This window comes from Polistes fuscatus, unplaced genomic scaffold (assembly GCF_010416935.1).
Source record: "Polistes fuscatus isolate 324 unplaced genomic scaffold, CU_Pfus_HIC Scaffold3, whole genome shotgun sequence".
In the NCBI taxonomy this organism is placed as follows: domain Eukaryota; kingdom Metazoa; phylum Arthropoda; class Insecta; order Hymenoptera; family Vespidae; genus Polistes; species Polistes fuscatus.
Genome location: NW_025113107.1, coordinates 14,033,090 through 14,047,332, shown reverse-complemented (window position 1 = coordinate 14,047,332; position 14,243 = coordinate 14,033,090). Strand labels below are relative to the sequence as shown.

Sequence of the window (14,243 nt, the reverse complement as noted above, 5' to 3'; positions counted from 1 at the left end):
TCCCTCTCTCTCTCTCTTTTGAACCCTCTTCCCTCTCAACCCCTTCCATTAAATATATTTCCTCTCTTTCGTACGTTTTCAACGAAGCTTTCTTAACGCTTCTATTCCTCGTCAATGTGCCACGACTTACGAGAGAATGATCCTCAAATGTTTTTCACCCCTTCGTTTTAGCTCGTTCGAGTGGCAGCCCGAACAGTAAGGGGGGTTCGACATCCCTCCCTCTTTTTTCTCCCATTTTTCTTTTCAAACACATTCCTACTAACCTATGGGTACTTACTTAAAAGACATTATTATTCATTCGAAGAAATTAATCAAAATTATATATTTATCATAAAACATTATCGTAAAGATTTTTACAAACAGTTTCGTGCATACTTACGTGTATCGTGATTTGTCATATTATCGATCTTTAATTAAAAAAAAATATATATAAAAATATAAAATATATATAAAAATGATATAATATAAAATATATATTTATAAAAATATATAAAAAATTATATAATATAAAAATATATATATATATATATATATATATATTATAGATATATTTTATATATATAAATAAAATATAAAAAAATATATATATATTAAAATTAGAATTCTTGTAACGTCGACTAAAGAATAGAAATAGTATCGATTAAAAAAAATAATTTACGTAAGTGGGGGGACGAAAAAAAAGAAAAACGTCCGTAACCTAACCTAAAAACAAATTAGATTGAATCTCGAATCTTGTCAAACCATTCTCTCGACAAATATCAAATAGAAAAATAAAACTATATCGAACACGTTAGAACGTAAATATCTGTATCGATATATTATTTATTTGTTTTTTCTTGTTGTTCCAGGTAAGCCTAAGAAGCCCTCCTCGACTTCTCGTTTTACACCTCGACACACAGTAGGATGTAGCGAGAGCGTATACAGAGATTAGAATTTCATGACCTTTCATTCGTGAAAGTAGCGTCGGTGATCGTAAGTAAAGGATCGTTCATTGCGTTTTACTTACTTATTTAACACGTCGACGACCAGCCACCGTGACCGTACATAAGGCCTAGCGCGTGACGTGAGCTGAATTTGACCTCCATATCGAATAACGTGTCGAGTTAGCGAACACGCATTCGTTTCTTCGCAAAAAAAAAGAAAAAGAAAAAGAAAGAAAAACCGCTTTATCAGATTTTATTATTTTCATCGTCATTTTATTATTATTTTTCCCCACGTATTATTATTTTTCATAAAAATTCATTTTTGTTATCTCGTTGAAGACCAAACGCCGTTGTCCGATCCCGTTTTCTCTTCTTTCGAGAAAATTAAAGATCAACCCTTTGCACTCGAACGGCGCCGATACGGCGCCCGACCGATTTCAAGTGTCAACTCGATCAAAACTAATTACAGAGTGTAGTATTTATCAAAGTTTGTTTTTTTTTCGACATATAAATGAATAAACCGATGATATTTTATTATTTCTATACGCTTGTTTGTTTAGAAATGTTTTTAAAAATACTTGTTAAATGTCTACTTAATTTGGTTCGAAATCGTCTCGAGTTGCAAGGGTTAAGTGCAAAGTGCAAAGGGTTAAATATATCTGTCGTATGTTAATTTCAATTACCGATCAATTTTAAATTATACAAAACATGAAAATTTTTCAAAAAATTAAACACAGACTAGTCATAGATCCAAAATTTACATCAAATTAAGCACGAATTACGTGATATCTCATTTTATTCAAAAACGAACTTACACTACTTTGAAATTAAACGATCCACGTAACAACAACAACCAAAATAGCAATTTTTCAAAAATCTTTTACTTCAAATATATCTACTAATTCCTCTTTCTTAATTCTCCAACTATCGTATACCGAATAGAAGAAGGGTCAAGTACAGTACCGTCATCGAGTTCCAAGATTGGCCGTTTTCTTAGCATCACTGCCGTGAAAACAAAAAAAAAAAAAGAAAAAAGAGAAAAAAGTATAAGAAGACAATCTAAGAATAAAGTGAGATAGAGAAAGAAGGTAGAGGGAGGGGGAGAGGGGGGATAGGGAAGGGAAGGCAAGAGGAAGGGAGTAGCTCGAAGAATCGGAATCGAGTGTACGCGAAGGGTGAACGACCGAAAGGCAGGGGCACTGGGCTGCTACCCTCCGCGAGCAAAGAGGGAGGGTGAGTGAGAGAGAGAGAGAGAGAATGACGGAAAAGAAGCAAGAGAGAGAGAGAGAGAGAGAGATAGCCACCTCCCCACGTCCCCCTCTCCAACCCTCTCGTACCCACCGAAGAGGATCAATACGAACCACGTGGTGTGGCAGTAACGCCACAGAAAACGCCGTGCCTTACCCTCGTGCATGCAACAATCTAAGCTTTCTACGAGCACACAAACCTTCGAGGGAGAGCAAAAAACGTATATGTGATGGTAGGGTGAAGGGGGTAAGGGGGGGAAGGGGAGGATGAATTCGTCAACGGCTTAACCGCGAAACAAACTTTTCTATCCGGTCTCGAGTCGATCCTTCCTTTTTTATTTCTTCCTTCTCCTTCTTCTTTTTCTCCCCCCCCCTCTTTTATCCACGTTTTCTTTTTTTTCTCTTTTTTTTTTTTTATTGTTTCCCTTTTTTCCAGCACCGACTTTGTTGCCCCTTGGAAGGTCAATACGCGAATTCGGTAAACGATCAACCACATCTGTCAATGTTACGATTTATATGAAACTTTTTTTTTTACGAACATTCTTCTTTCCTTCCCCCTTTTATTTTCTTTTTTTTTCTCTCTTCTCTTCTCCCGGGGGTTGGGGAGGGGGAGTACTAAGCTTCGTTATTTATATACCTAAAACCTTTTTTTTTTATTCTTCTTTTTTTCTCTCGGCTCGATAAAAGAGCAAATTGTGTGCCCCTTTTTTGTTTTCCTTTTTATATTTTTTTTCGTCCAAACACGAACAGATTCTTTTTTACTTAAAGGAAAATCAAGCGAACCTATCCTTAGCATTCTGTCGAAAGATCCTATTTTTGGTTAGCTATTGATCCTCTCTCTCTCTTTCTCTTACTTTCTAGCTTTCTGACAGCATGCCCGAGAGTTCGTGCACTCGATTCACCTCGTATCGTAGTCCGAGACCCCACGTCAGTTTACCGACCGGGGAACGGTCTTTATCTTTCTAGGACACGAAGTCATCGGTGCACAAAAGTCGATCTGCATCGATGATCTTCCAACCTCCGCGTGTTAACAATTCGGTTCGCTGTGTGTTCTTTTTTTTTTTATTCCTTTTTTTTTCCTCCCCGGTTAGATTTAGTCCGCGCTTGTGTGTACGAGATAGACGGTCAGTTCTAATTTACAGATTATTAAAACACGAAAAAATAGGGGGGAATCTTATCGATTTCGTCATTGAGAAAAAAAAAAGAAAAAAAAAAAAGGATAAAAGGAACGGGGAAGAAGGAAAGAAAAAAAGAAAAAAAAAGAAGAAGAAGGAAATGTGTTTGTAGCACATACTTCTGCCTATTGAGCCTATCTCGACTCGAAATAACGAACACGGGATCTATCGAAGAAGGACGAACCGAGCAAACACGAAGAAAAGAGGGAAGAAAAAATATATAAAGAGGATGGAGGGAAAGGAACGGGGTTCGGCGATGGGGTGGCGGCGGCTTGGAGGGAAAGAGGATGTAAAGCCTACCCTTGTAGATTGCTTTGAAGGAGGGTTGCTATTACGGCTGGTTTCATACATTGCACACCCCTGACTTCGAGTCTAGGTCGGTCATTCACCTCGTCACCATCCCCCAACATTTCCCAGCAACCCCTCTTCTACCGAGTTACCCTCCAGGATCTTCCATAGCCGCGACTACATCCCCCACCAACTACCCCATCCGAGCTACCCTTCCTCCTTTCCTCTTTTCCCCTACCGCTCGGTGACGTCACTGTTCCTCCCCTCCGGCTCTGACAGTGGGAGGTTTACGGAAAAGTGGAGATGGTAACACAGTAGCGTCGAGTTACGGGGAATCTTCTGTTCGTTCGACAAAATTACAAGTCGCGAGTTTTTTATATTAAAAAAGAATATATTTGATAAAAAAAAGAAAAAAAAAGAGGACAAATTTTTCTAACCGTCGTTACGCATTTTATTTCATCTTCGTTGTTTCTCAAACGTAAGTTTGCTAATCCGCATATACTTATATTTGTTCATTTTTTTTTTTTTTTCTTTTTACCTATCTCCACGTGTACGTAAACGAATAATACTTTTGATCATTTTATATATAGATACGTCTTACGTTAACAATCCTAACTGAAAAAAACTACGAATTCTCTGACGTATCTCTCAAAGCTCGGACCCCACGTAAAAAATTCCAATTTTTTAATCAACGATAGAAATCTTTCAGAAATTTTATCTATCGATTAAAACCTACTTGTCGTATTTACCAGAAAAAAAAATAAAAAAAAAAAACAACAACTTTATCATGATTATCATTCATCAATTATATTAATCAGACTACCTACGTCCACCTCTCTTTTATCCTACGCTTTACTGACACCAAACCTGTTAGAAATTTGTCATTATTTATTTATTTATTTATTTATTTTCTTCTTTATTCTTTTCAAATTATTTTTATTTAGATATTTTTGTTCCTATAATAGACAATATCCGGGCTTGATCGAAACGAACGCTTGCGAGAGAGCCGGAGATTCTCGTAAATGTTCGAGAGAGGCAATGATCTCTCTCTCTCTCTCTCTCTCTGTCTCTCTTTCTCTCTCTCTGTCGGCCGTTTCGCTCGCGGGAAAGAGAAAACTACCGGAAATTTAGTTACACCGCTCGATTACGTGCGCTTCGTCTATTCGTAGCGTCGGCCTACGAACAGGAGCGTACAAATTTATTCGAGACTTTATTCCTTCCGTTTGTTTCTTTCTTTCTTTTTAATCCCCCTCCCCCGTCCCCCAACCCCCACTCTCGTCCCCCACCCCAACCTTCGATAGTGTAAACATCATAAATGATTTTTATAAGAGTACTTCGATAGGATTATTATTAAAAGATAAAACATGAAATGGACGGAATTACGTGAAAGATTTTCACAAGGAAAATTTCATCTTACAAATTTATGATAGATTCGATTTACTTTCTTAACGATTCGATGGAAAAATAAGCATTGGTAATTGCAATTATTCTTTGAAAATAAATCAAAAAAAGAGAGAGAGAAAACTTGTATCTGCAATTTCCGAGCTTCTCATAATGTTGAATGATGTATCGTTGACAGTCACGTTGTCGTTAGTGCATTGACGATCTCTGACTCACTATTGGTGGGCAGAAGGAGTATTAGACGGTTGACTACATAGTACAATAACTACGATATATCGGCCGACAACGAAGAAGCGAAGAGAAAGTTAGCGACCTCGCGGCCCACGTAAAGCTTCTCAACGAACTATGACGATCTAGGATTCTTATCTATTTTATTTTCGCGATCTAAATCGAGATTCGCATTTTAATAACTTTGACCAAAAACTTTTATCAAACGTCATCTTTTTAGAAAAAACCTTTTTCCGAATAGAATTACAAAATATTAAATAAACATCAGAAAAATGTTACACGATATCTCGTATAATTCGAAATAATTATAAATCTTATACGAAATTATATTTCTACGATTAAATATAGAAGAAATAATAATCATAATAATAAGTAAATAAATAAATACATTACACGATATCTCGTATAATCCGAAATAATTATAAATCTTCTACGAAACTATATTTCTACGATTAAATATAGAAATAATAATAATCATAATAAGTAAATAAATAAATAAATAAAAAACGCGTATCTCGCGGGGAAATGTTACAAACGAACGAGTAACACTCGCGGATGTTTAAAAAGGCTGAGCGTAAAAAGGGAACGTCGAGCTGGTTGAGAACCCCTGCCGAGGCAAGGCTGCATCGCGCAAAAGGTGAATGCATCAGCGCTTCCTATATTTACGCAATCGATCCTTCGAACGTAGTTCGCGCGTAGAAATCGACACGCTCGCTCGAATCTCTCGTGTTTTATCTATGTGTTAGAACGCGCACACATGTATAAATTGAGAGAGAAAGAGAGAGAGAGATAGAGATAGAGAAAGACGTATACAAGAATATGGATAGTTGGCGATATCGTGCGAACGTGAATGTGGAAATAATCGTTTCTCATGAATTCACGGTTCTACCCACTCTCATTCAGAGAACCGGGGACAATAATTGTGAATGGAGTCTGGCCAAGATCGAAGAGACGAAGGGTAAAGGGAGAGTAGGACGCGTACCTTTTTGCCAACTTTTCAAATTGCCGCCCTTTTTTCATTTTTTTTTTTTCTATTTCTCTCTACGATCATTTCAACACATAGATCGTTTTCCTATCTAAAATATTTCAAGTAATCTTGAGAATATTTTGTAATACTTTATCTCTTCTTCTTATTCTTCTTCTTCTTCTTCTTCACTTTCCACTTCCCCTTCCCCACTCCCCTCCCATCGTCTCTATCTTTATCTTATCGAATCTTAGCTAATTGTATAGTTTCGGATTAGCCCTTATCGCGTAACGGAGATCTAAATTCGTAGCCAGCTCGATTTCTCGATATGATTTAAGATTGAAATGGTCGCCGCGTAGCTACGTAGCAGCAAGGAAATTGACCTATCGGAGGCCTAGATCTTCTTCGAGCCAACGCGAGCTTAAATTTACTACGCTAACGACCGAGGGACTGACCTTAAACCGAACGAAATTAGTTTGACTAGATGCATTAGACTGCTACGAGAGAGTAATAGAAATAATAAAAAATATAATAGAAATGTTTAAGTATTAAAGATACTCTACTTGTGTGGATGTGTGTGTGTGTGTATTTAAAAATGGTGTCTTCTCGCAATAGAAAGTAAAATCTAAATGAAAAACTGATGTGTGTGTACTTATGTACGTACCGTAAGAAGTTATACTTCTTTGCCGTACCGAAACGAATATAACCTCAATAACCTCAAAAATAACTTCAAAAAAAATATCAAAATATAGATATCAGTCCACATTAAATATAAAGGAGATGTATCGAATTAATTTATGCGTCAACGGCCATGGCGCGGTGATAGAACTACTTCCCGCTCGATCATTTAAGTAAAGCAGCGCTGAGTACGATTAGTACTTGGATGGGTGACCCGCTTGAGAAAAAAAAGAGGAAGAAGAAGAGAAAGACAACTTCATGCCGTAAAATTTGAAATCGGCTTTGCCGCGCATCGTAAATACCCTGACAAACTTTTCATGGTGTCGTTCGGAAAAAAATCCTCACTCCCATCACATTTTCCCAAACGCGCCAAAAGAAGTATAACCTTCAAAAATAACTTCCTTATTTTCGGGCCAAAGATAGAAATTGACGGGAAGAAAAATAAAGAATGGTTTGTTGTTGATACGTCGACCTAAACACCTGGTAAATAATAAAAGAAGAAGAAGAAAAAGAAAGAAGAAGAAGAAGAAAAGAAAGTTTAGTCAAAGTAAAGTTTTTTCCAAAGTTAGAATCAACCGATCGAAGTAACATTCCAGAAAGACGCTTTAAGAATTAGAAAAGAGAAAAATAAGTGGACAGTAAGTAGTAAGTCGTTGGAGCGTTCGTAAGTAACTGTTTTTGAAAAGGAAAAGGCAAAACAAAAGCGAGAAGTTGTTGGAGTAGCCAGCGAGCGAGCGAGCGGTTAGCCTCCGGTCCAGGCGATTGGGTTTCTGGTGAAAGTCGGTATTCGGCGGCACAGCCCTTGACCTTCCCTCGGCCGAATTCCAGTCGAACCTCGCGTCGTAGACTCCAGGGGAGTTTCGTAAGAAGAAGGCAAGCAAGCAAGCAAGCAACAAGGCGTGTTGTTATGTTCGATGTATTTGGTCTGTTGGTAAGCATCATTCGGTTGATTCGGTGAAAGGCGACGAATAATACGCGATGATGCGTTTCCTTTCCTCTCGAATGAAAGAGAAGCGCAACCTCATTCGAGGAGGAGAACATAGAAATGGATGATCGAGTTATTTGAAAACGAAAGGATTCTCTTATTTTCTATCCACGTGTTTTTTTCTACGAACGACAAGTTGATCTTTCTCTTTCTATTAAGGGGATCTCTCGGATCTTTCTTTCTTAGGTCCGAGAGCGTTGCTGCTGCTTTCGCAAGACTTTCCCCATTGTTTAAAAAATAAAGCCGCAAGTAGTCGCGAGTCTATCTCGAGGTCGTTGAACCGTGCTAAAACGTGAACTCGCTTAAACGGGTCGTTCAACCGAGTGTTTGCGAATCGTTAGAGAATGATGATAGGCGGATATTATTAACGACGTCTGCTTTTCTGATGACTACTACTACTACGTCGTACGATTATTTTTCTCGAAGTACCGAGAGTAAGATCACAAAATAAAGAAATATTTTGTATATAGGTATTTATACGTAAGTAGAGGTAGATACGATTAGCTAACATATGTGTACGAGAAGAATATATAGGTCTTTTAGAGTCTCGAGACTCAACAATCGACTACTTGCAAATGAAATAAATCGTTTTTCATGTTAAAAACGTTTAAGTAATTTTAGACGTTTAACTATACCCATCGTATACGTTTTAACTCGATGATCTTTCCACGATGAATATACGCGAGAGTAACAGTAAGAACCGAGAGAAAGGTCAGCCCAAAGGAGGAAGTAATGCCCAGTTCCCTCGCGATAATAAGCTAAGAAACACTTTCTACGACCGTAGACTCTCTTTGCCGAGAGAGAGAAGACTCGGCTTATTCGCAAAAGTCCACCTCCACCTCCACCTCCACCACTTCTTTCTTTCTTCTCTTTTCTTCTCTTCTCTTCTCCACCACGAGTCTTCTAAATGGAACGTGACGTTATTAAGTGTAGTCTCACGGTTATACCACTGTGTGTCGTACACGTTTTAAAATAAGAGACGGATCGTTGAATTTCATTTTCAACCACGAGACCAGGTTCGACTTATTCGTTCGTTTAAAACTCTACCTTTTGCTCGCTCTCGATTGCTCCAAACGAAAAAAACGACACTAATCCCTACGATCTGTTTCTCTCATATTCGAAGAATACATTTTTTCTTTCATTCTAATACCAAACTCGTTCATTTTCGTACAAATCCAAAAAAAAGAAGTCTTTTAGATTTCTGCTTAGAAGATAGAATGAGAGAGAAAGATCAAAGAAACTTACGATAATCCTTCTTTCTCTATCAAAGAACTTGAATCTTGACCCACAAAGACAAAGTCGTCGAGGACTCAAGATCAAAAGAGAACTTTTTATTTCTCGGTCATGTTCACCTAAGATTAACTATGGTCTTAATGTAATAGGAACCCTTCTTAGTAGTCAACGGTATACATGAACATACTTTTAATCTCCTAGAAAGAGAGAGAGAAGGGGGGGTGCGGGAATATCTACTTTCGATCAACGATTTAACAATCATTTTCATTCGCATACAAGTTTTGACGTCCTTAACTTATCGAAAAATCGGAAATACTTTAAGAATAGGGGGATTATACGATATTCCTCTTTGTTCGTTCATTACAGTAGTCATTGCCGCTCCAATTCCTTCTCGCGTTAAACTGGTTTAAGCGGTGCTATTTATGCTGATAGACGCATTCCTATCTTGTTAAACGTTTCCTTGTAAAATACCATTATCGGTATACCGCGTTACTTTGTGAGAAAAAACAAGAAAAAATGAACGTACATTTAGAACAAATATATCAGCCGTTCGTTAATAAAATTAAAATATCGTTGGTTTACCTTGAAAGAAAAAGAAAGTCAACTAAGAGAAAAATATTCATAAGTGAACATCTTCCATCGTTATTTTTTTTTTTCTTCATTTCCTCCGAGTAAAAGAAATAAAAATAAAAAGAAGGACCAAGAGTTTGATACACAAAACGTTTCACTCTCGACGAGTAACCGCACGGATAACGGGGCTCTGTTCATGGCTGAGGTAGGTAGGTAGGTAGGAAGGTAGGTAGGTAGGTACTTCGTCGAGAAAGAAGGGAAAGTAGTTCTGTGAGTCAGTGGGGCTTGCGGTATCCCACACGAACGTTCAACGGTTAAACAGACTCGAGTCTCTCTCTCTCTCTCTCTCTCTGTCTTTCTTTCTACACTTGGTTGGATCCACTGGCAAGGAACAAATGATAATCCAGATGAGCTCTAAACACTCTAAACGATCTTCTTTTATTTAACAACAAGTATAAGATGTTACGATCCTAACGTCAATTAAATTTTATCAATTAATTTTCTATACTTTCTTGTTGTTTCTTTTTTTTTTTAAACAACGTAGTCAATTAATTTTAAGCGGACGAATTTGATACGTTAGTTGGGATTGACCAAACTATTATTATTATTAACTTTTAGATGCACACAAAGTTGTAAATAAGCTTTGTAGAGTATTAATACGCTAGTATCGTGTTTACTTTCTCTCGTATAAAGGAGGAGCTCTTTTTAGTAGCTAACACGCTTTAACAGGGTGACACACTTATCGATGAAAAAGAAGAGGAACGTTGTTGAAAGGCGATGGAAGGCGAGCTAGCTAGGCTAGGCTAGGCTTCCTAGAACGATACGATGTAAGTGTGACTTAACGAAAGTATCCCCGTCTACCCACCGGAAATAGATTGTTCGCCATTCGAGCGGGTGACGTTTAATCCTCCGGCAAACAATCGGCTCGCGACCCGAATATGTGTCGTTGAATCCTCGACCGAACTGCCACGAGCTATTTTCTTTTCCAAGAATTACAAAAAATAAATCACACGCCGTCACAATCGCCCCGGTTATTTGATTATTTCAACGTTTCGATTATCGAACACGTGCAAATACAAAATAATAATCTCGTAAATTGATCGTTCGAATATATCGATGCTTGGAAATCACAGTCAACGCGAGTTTTTCGTAATGACGCGTATAAAATGACTCACCGCAAGCTACTTCATTGTCGTAAGCAATGTCAAACCAACAAACAGGAAGCTCCTCCACTTGCGTATTTTACCCAAGTTCATAAGACGTTTTTTCACGGTCTCTTTTTCCTTCTTTTCCTTTTTCTTTTTTTCTTTTTTTTTTTAAACGAAAATTTATGACTACAACGTGACTGATTCATTATCATCTATATTCTAAATGGCAATTAAGTGAGTATCATTTATTGTGAAATAGTGAAACGAAGATTCATCCGTCCAATCCTAGTTTATTATCTTATCAAATAGAAAAGCGGCGAGCTTGCGGGGTCAGTCATCTCTTTTGAGGTCAGGGCGACGACTCGCGGAGAGGATCTTTGTGACGTAGTAGATTCTAAAGAGTCCTCCCCCAGAGCGGGTCGTATCGGCCTTCGTCCTGCGCACCAGCACGCAAATTCCAAGCTTCCCAACTAGGATTTTCTTTCTCGATACAAGAATTATTTGAAAATTATTAATAATAATAATAATAATAATAATATCTTAAGAGAGTAGTATCAATAACACCATGATATTTCTCTTTTCCATTTTACGTAACGAAACAGATCGAAAGATCAAGATCAAGAGAATGGGAAACTCTATAAAGGCTTTACATACGAATAGTATAGCGATCTTTGGTCACGGACTCCTCGATATAACTAACGTTCCTCGGAAGGTGAAAGTTTTTCGGTTATCGAACATCGTGGCCTAGACCGTAAAAGAGGAACAAGAACGCGTATAGGTTGACTGAGAGAGCTCTCTCGAGTCTCCCGCGAACAACTCCTCCTGGCTTTCTCTTTTTTAACTCTCTCAGAACGCTCGTTCAATGATAATCGATATTTTCTATCAACAATCAATTATTTCATATCGAACCTGCTAAGAAGTATTTCGAAAAAAAAAAACGAATGAACAAACAAACGAAAACAAACAAAAATAGGAAAAAAAAAACACACAGAACGAGAGAGAAAGAGAGAGTGAAAGATAGAAGGAAAGTTGAAGTTCAACTGGCAGTCGAATTGGAAGTAGACAGCAGCAACAGCAACAGCAGCAGCTGAACACAGAACGGGTAGCTAGCTCTGCTAGGCTTGCTAGGTTGCAAGCTAGGTTGTTGCAAGCTAGTTCCGACGACTACGACGACGACGACGATGATGTTGCAGCGGAGTTGGAGGTTCCCCTACTGGAGAACGTAGAGTATACAGCAACGCCGCCGTTTAACTCGGAGGGTTCCTCTCTTCCACTTCCACAGTTCCTCCACCGCACGGCGCACGGGTTCCTCGTCGGTGAGCGCTGGTGCCCGTGGCCGCTGTCCCAGTCGTCGCCCTACTTTGTCGAAGCCAACTCAGCTCGACACTCGGTTTACACCTCGCGGGACGACGAGGCAACGCGCGCGCAACCTCAACACTACAAATAAAGACAAACGGACAGACAGACGGACAGACAGATAGACAGATAGATAGATAGATAGATAGATAGATAAATGCTCTTGCTAAACACATTCGTTCAAAGAACAAAAACAACCTCTATTAAACATGTAAACACATATTTCGTAAAGATTAAAAAAAGCCCGCTTGCGCGCGCGCGCGCGCACTCTTCTACGCTCACGCATAAATTTTTACGCGTTATATTCATTGAACGTTACGAAAAAAAAAATTGATACCAATTTATCGAAATACTATTTTTCTTGTTCTCCCTGATCGAACGACTCCCCACCCCCCACCCCACCACCTCACCCCGATCTCTCCATCTTCAAAAGAGGAAGAAAATTATAAGCGGCCCGATAAATGTCGTCTCATTAATATATTATTGTGCTAAATAATTGTTTTAACAAACAAGTTTGTGACCTTTGATAATAATAGTTATTATCGGTGTAATAGTGGTGATTGTGTATGTGATGACATGACGACAATTTTGACGACGACGACGACGACAACGAAAATGATGATGACGATGACAATGATGATGACGATGACGATGATGACGTTTGTAATCGTACTTCGATAGAAGATCAGAAATTTTTCCCCGATAAAACCGGGGAAAAAAAGGAGTCGCGCGAAAATCGAATCCATCCCCTCCTCCTCTCGTTCCCTTTCATCCTCCGTCTCTTCCATGCATGCGATCTCGAGGTGACCACGTGTCTCGACCGGAACTACCGGTCCTCCTCCTCCTCCTCCCGTCGTATCCCGACCTACGGTAATCCTAAAATTTCGATCTTACCTCCTCCTATCGTCCAGTTTCATCGAAATTATCGATCAATATTTTCTTCATTTTGTCGATTGAAAAATACGATGGTGCAAGTGTAAGATTTCGCATCGAGGAAGACTAATACCAGATTATACACTTTTTACGAAAGACTATCGCGATAGATCCTTATCCGGAAGTTGCTAACGGATGTGCCGGGAGAACTCCGATCGAGGAAGGAAATGTTCTTCGAGTATTTCGAACTCGCTAGCCCGAGGAGAGAAAGTGTACGGACTTTCGAAGTGGCATCGAACGAGAATATTCAACGAGTGTCCTCTTCCTCTATCTGCTGTTGCTACTGCTACTGCTGCTACTGTTTATTTTTACATTTCCTTGTTCTATTCTAACGACGATCATTATCGTTACCTTTAGATTATGAACCTGTCCACATTCACATTCACGCACACACGCAAACCCCCACCCACCCCCGCCTTTTCGTAATCTCGTTCCTCCTGGTTCATCTTTTGATCGCTGAAAAAAAAGAAATAAATTAATATTAATAAGAAGAAAAGGAAGAATAATAATAATAATAATTATAAGAAGAAGAATAAGAAGAAGAAGAAGAAGATACGAAGAAATTGTGAAGATAAGAAAATCGTTCGTGGTGAATTTACGATTCTATCAACGTCACTGCCAATCTTTCAATTCATACAAATACTTACGTGTATCTTTCTATCTGCCTATCTGTCTGTTCCTCTTTCTCTCTCTTTCTCATTTTATATATATATATATATATATGTGTATATATACACACAGACAAACACACACGTATAAAACGTTCGATCTCTTATCGTCCACTCTGTGATTTTGTTGTAATTATTTGTTCATCCACGAAAAACATATCACGCGTCCTGGACTTCGTCGCGTCGTCCGATCTAAGAAGAAAAATAATTCATTAAAATAATAATAATAATAATAATAATAATAATAATAATAATAATAAAAGAAGGAGAATATTCCAAGCACTGCCAACGAAAGACTCCATGAAAAAATCGATATAATCGTTTATTCGAGTACTGCCACAGCCATTAGAAAAAGAAAAAGAAAAATATCTAAAGAGAATCGAGAAGGTACATTGATCGTAAAGGATTGAAATATAATGACGAGATAGGTCACGTTCGATCAACGA

At 38.2% G+C, this 14,243-nt stretch overlaps 1 protein-coding gene across 1 annotated transcript in view; it reads left to right on the top strand.

The window, feature by feature from the left end:
• LOC122519453 (hormone receptor 4) overlaps nucleotides 1–14,243 on the top strand; it is an 87,203-nt gene that overhangs the window by 46,451 nt on the left and 26,509 nt on the right. Inside the window, exon 2 of the mRNA XM_043638879.1 lies at nucleotides 849–972. The gene's annotated coding sequence lies outside the window, so the exon portion shown is untranslated. The remainder of the gene's footprint in view (nucleotides 1–848; nucleotides 973–14,243) is intronic.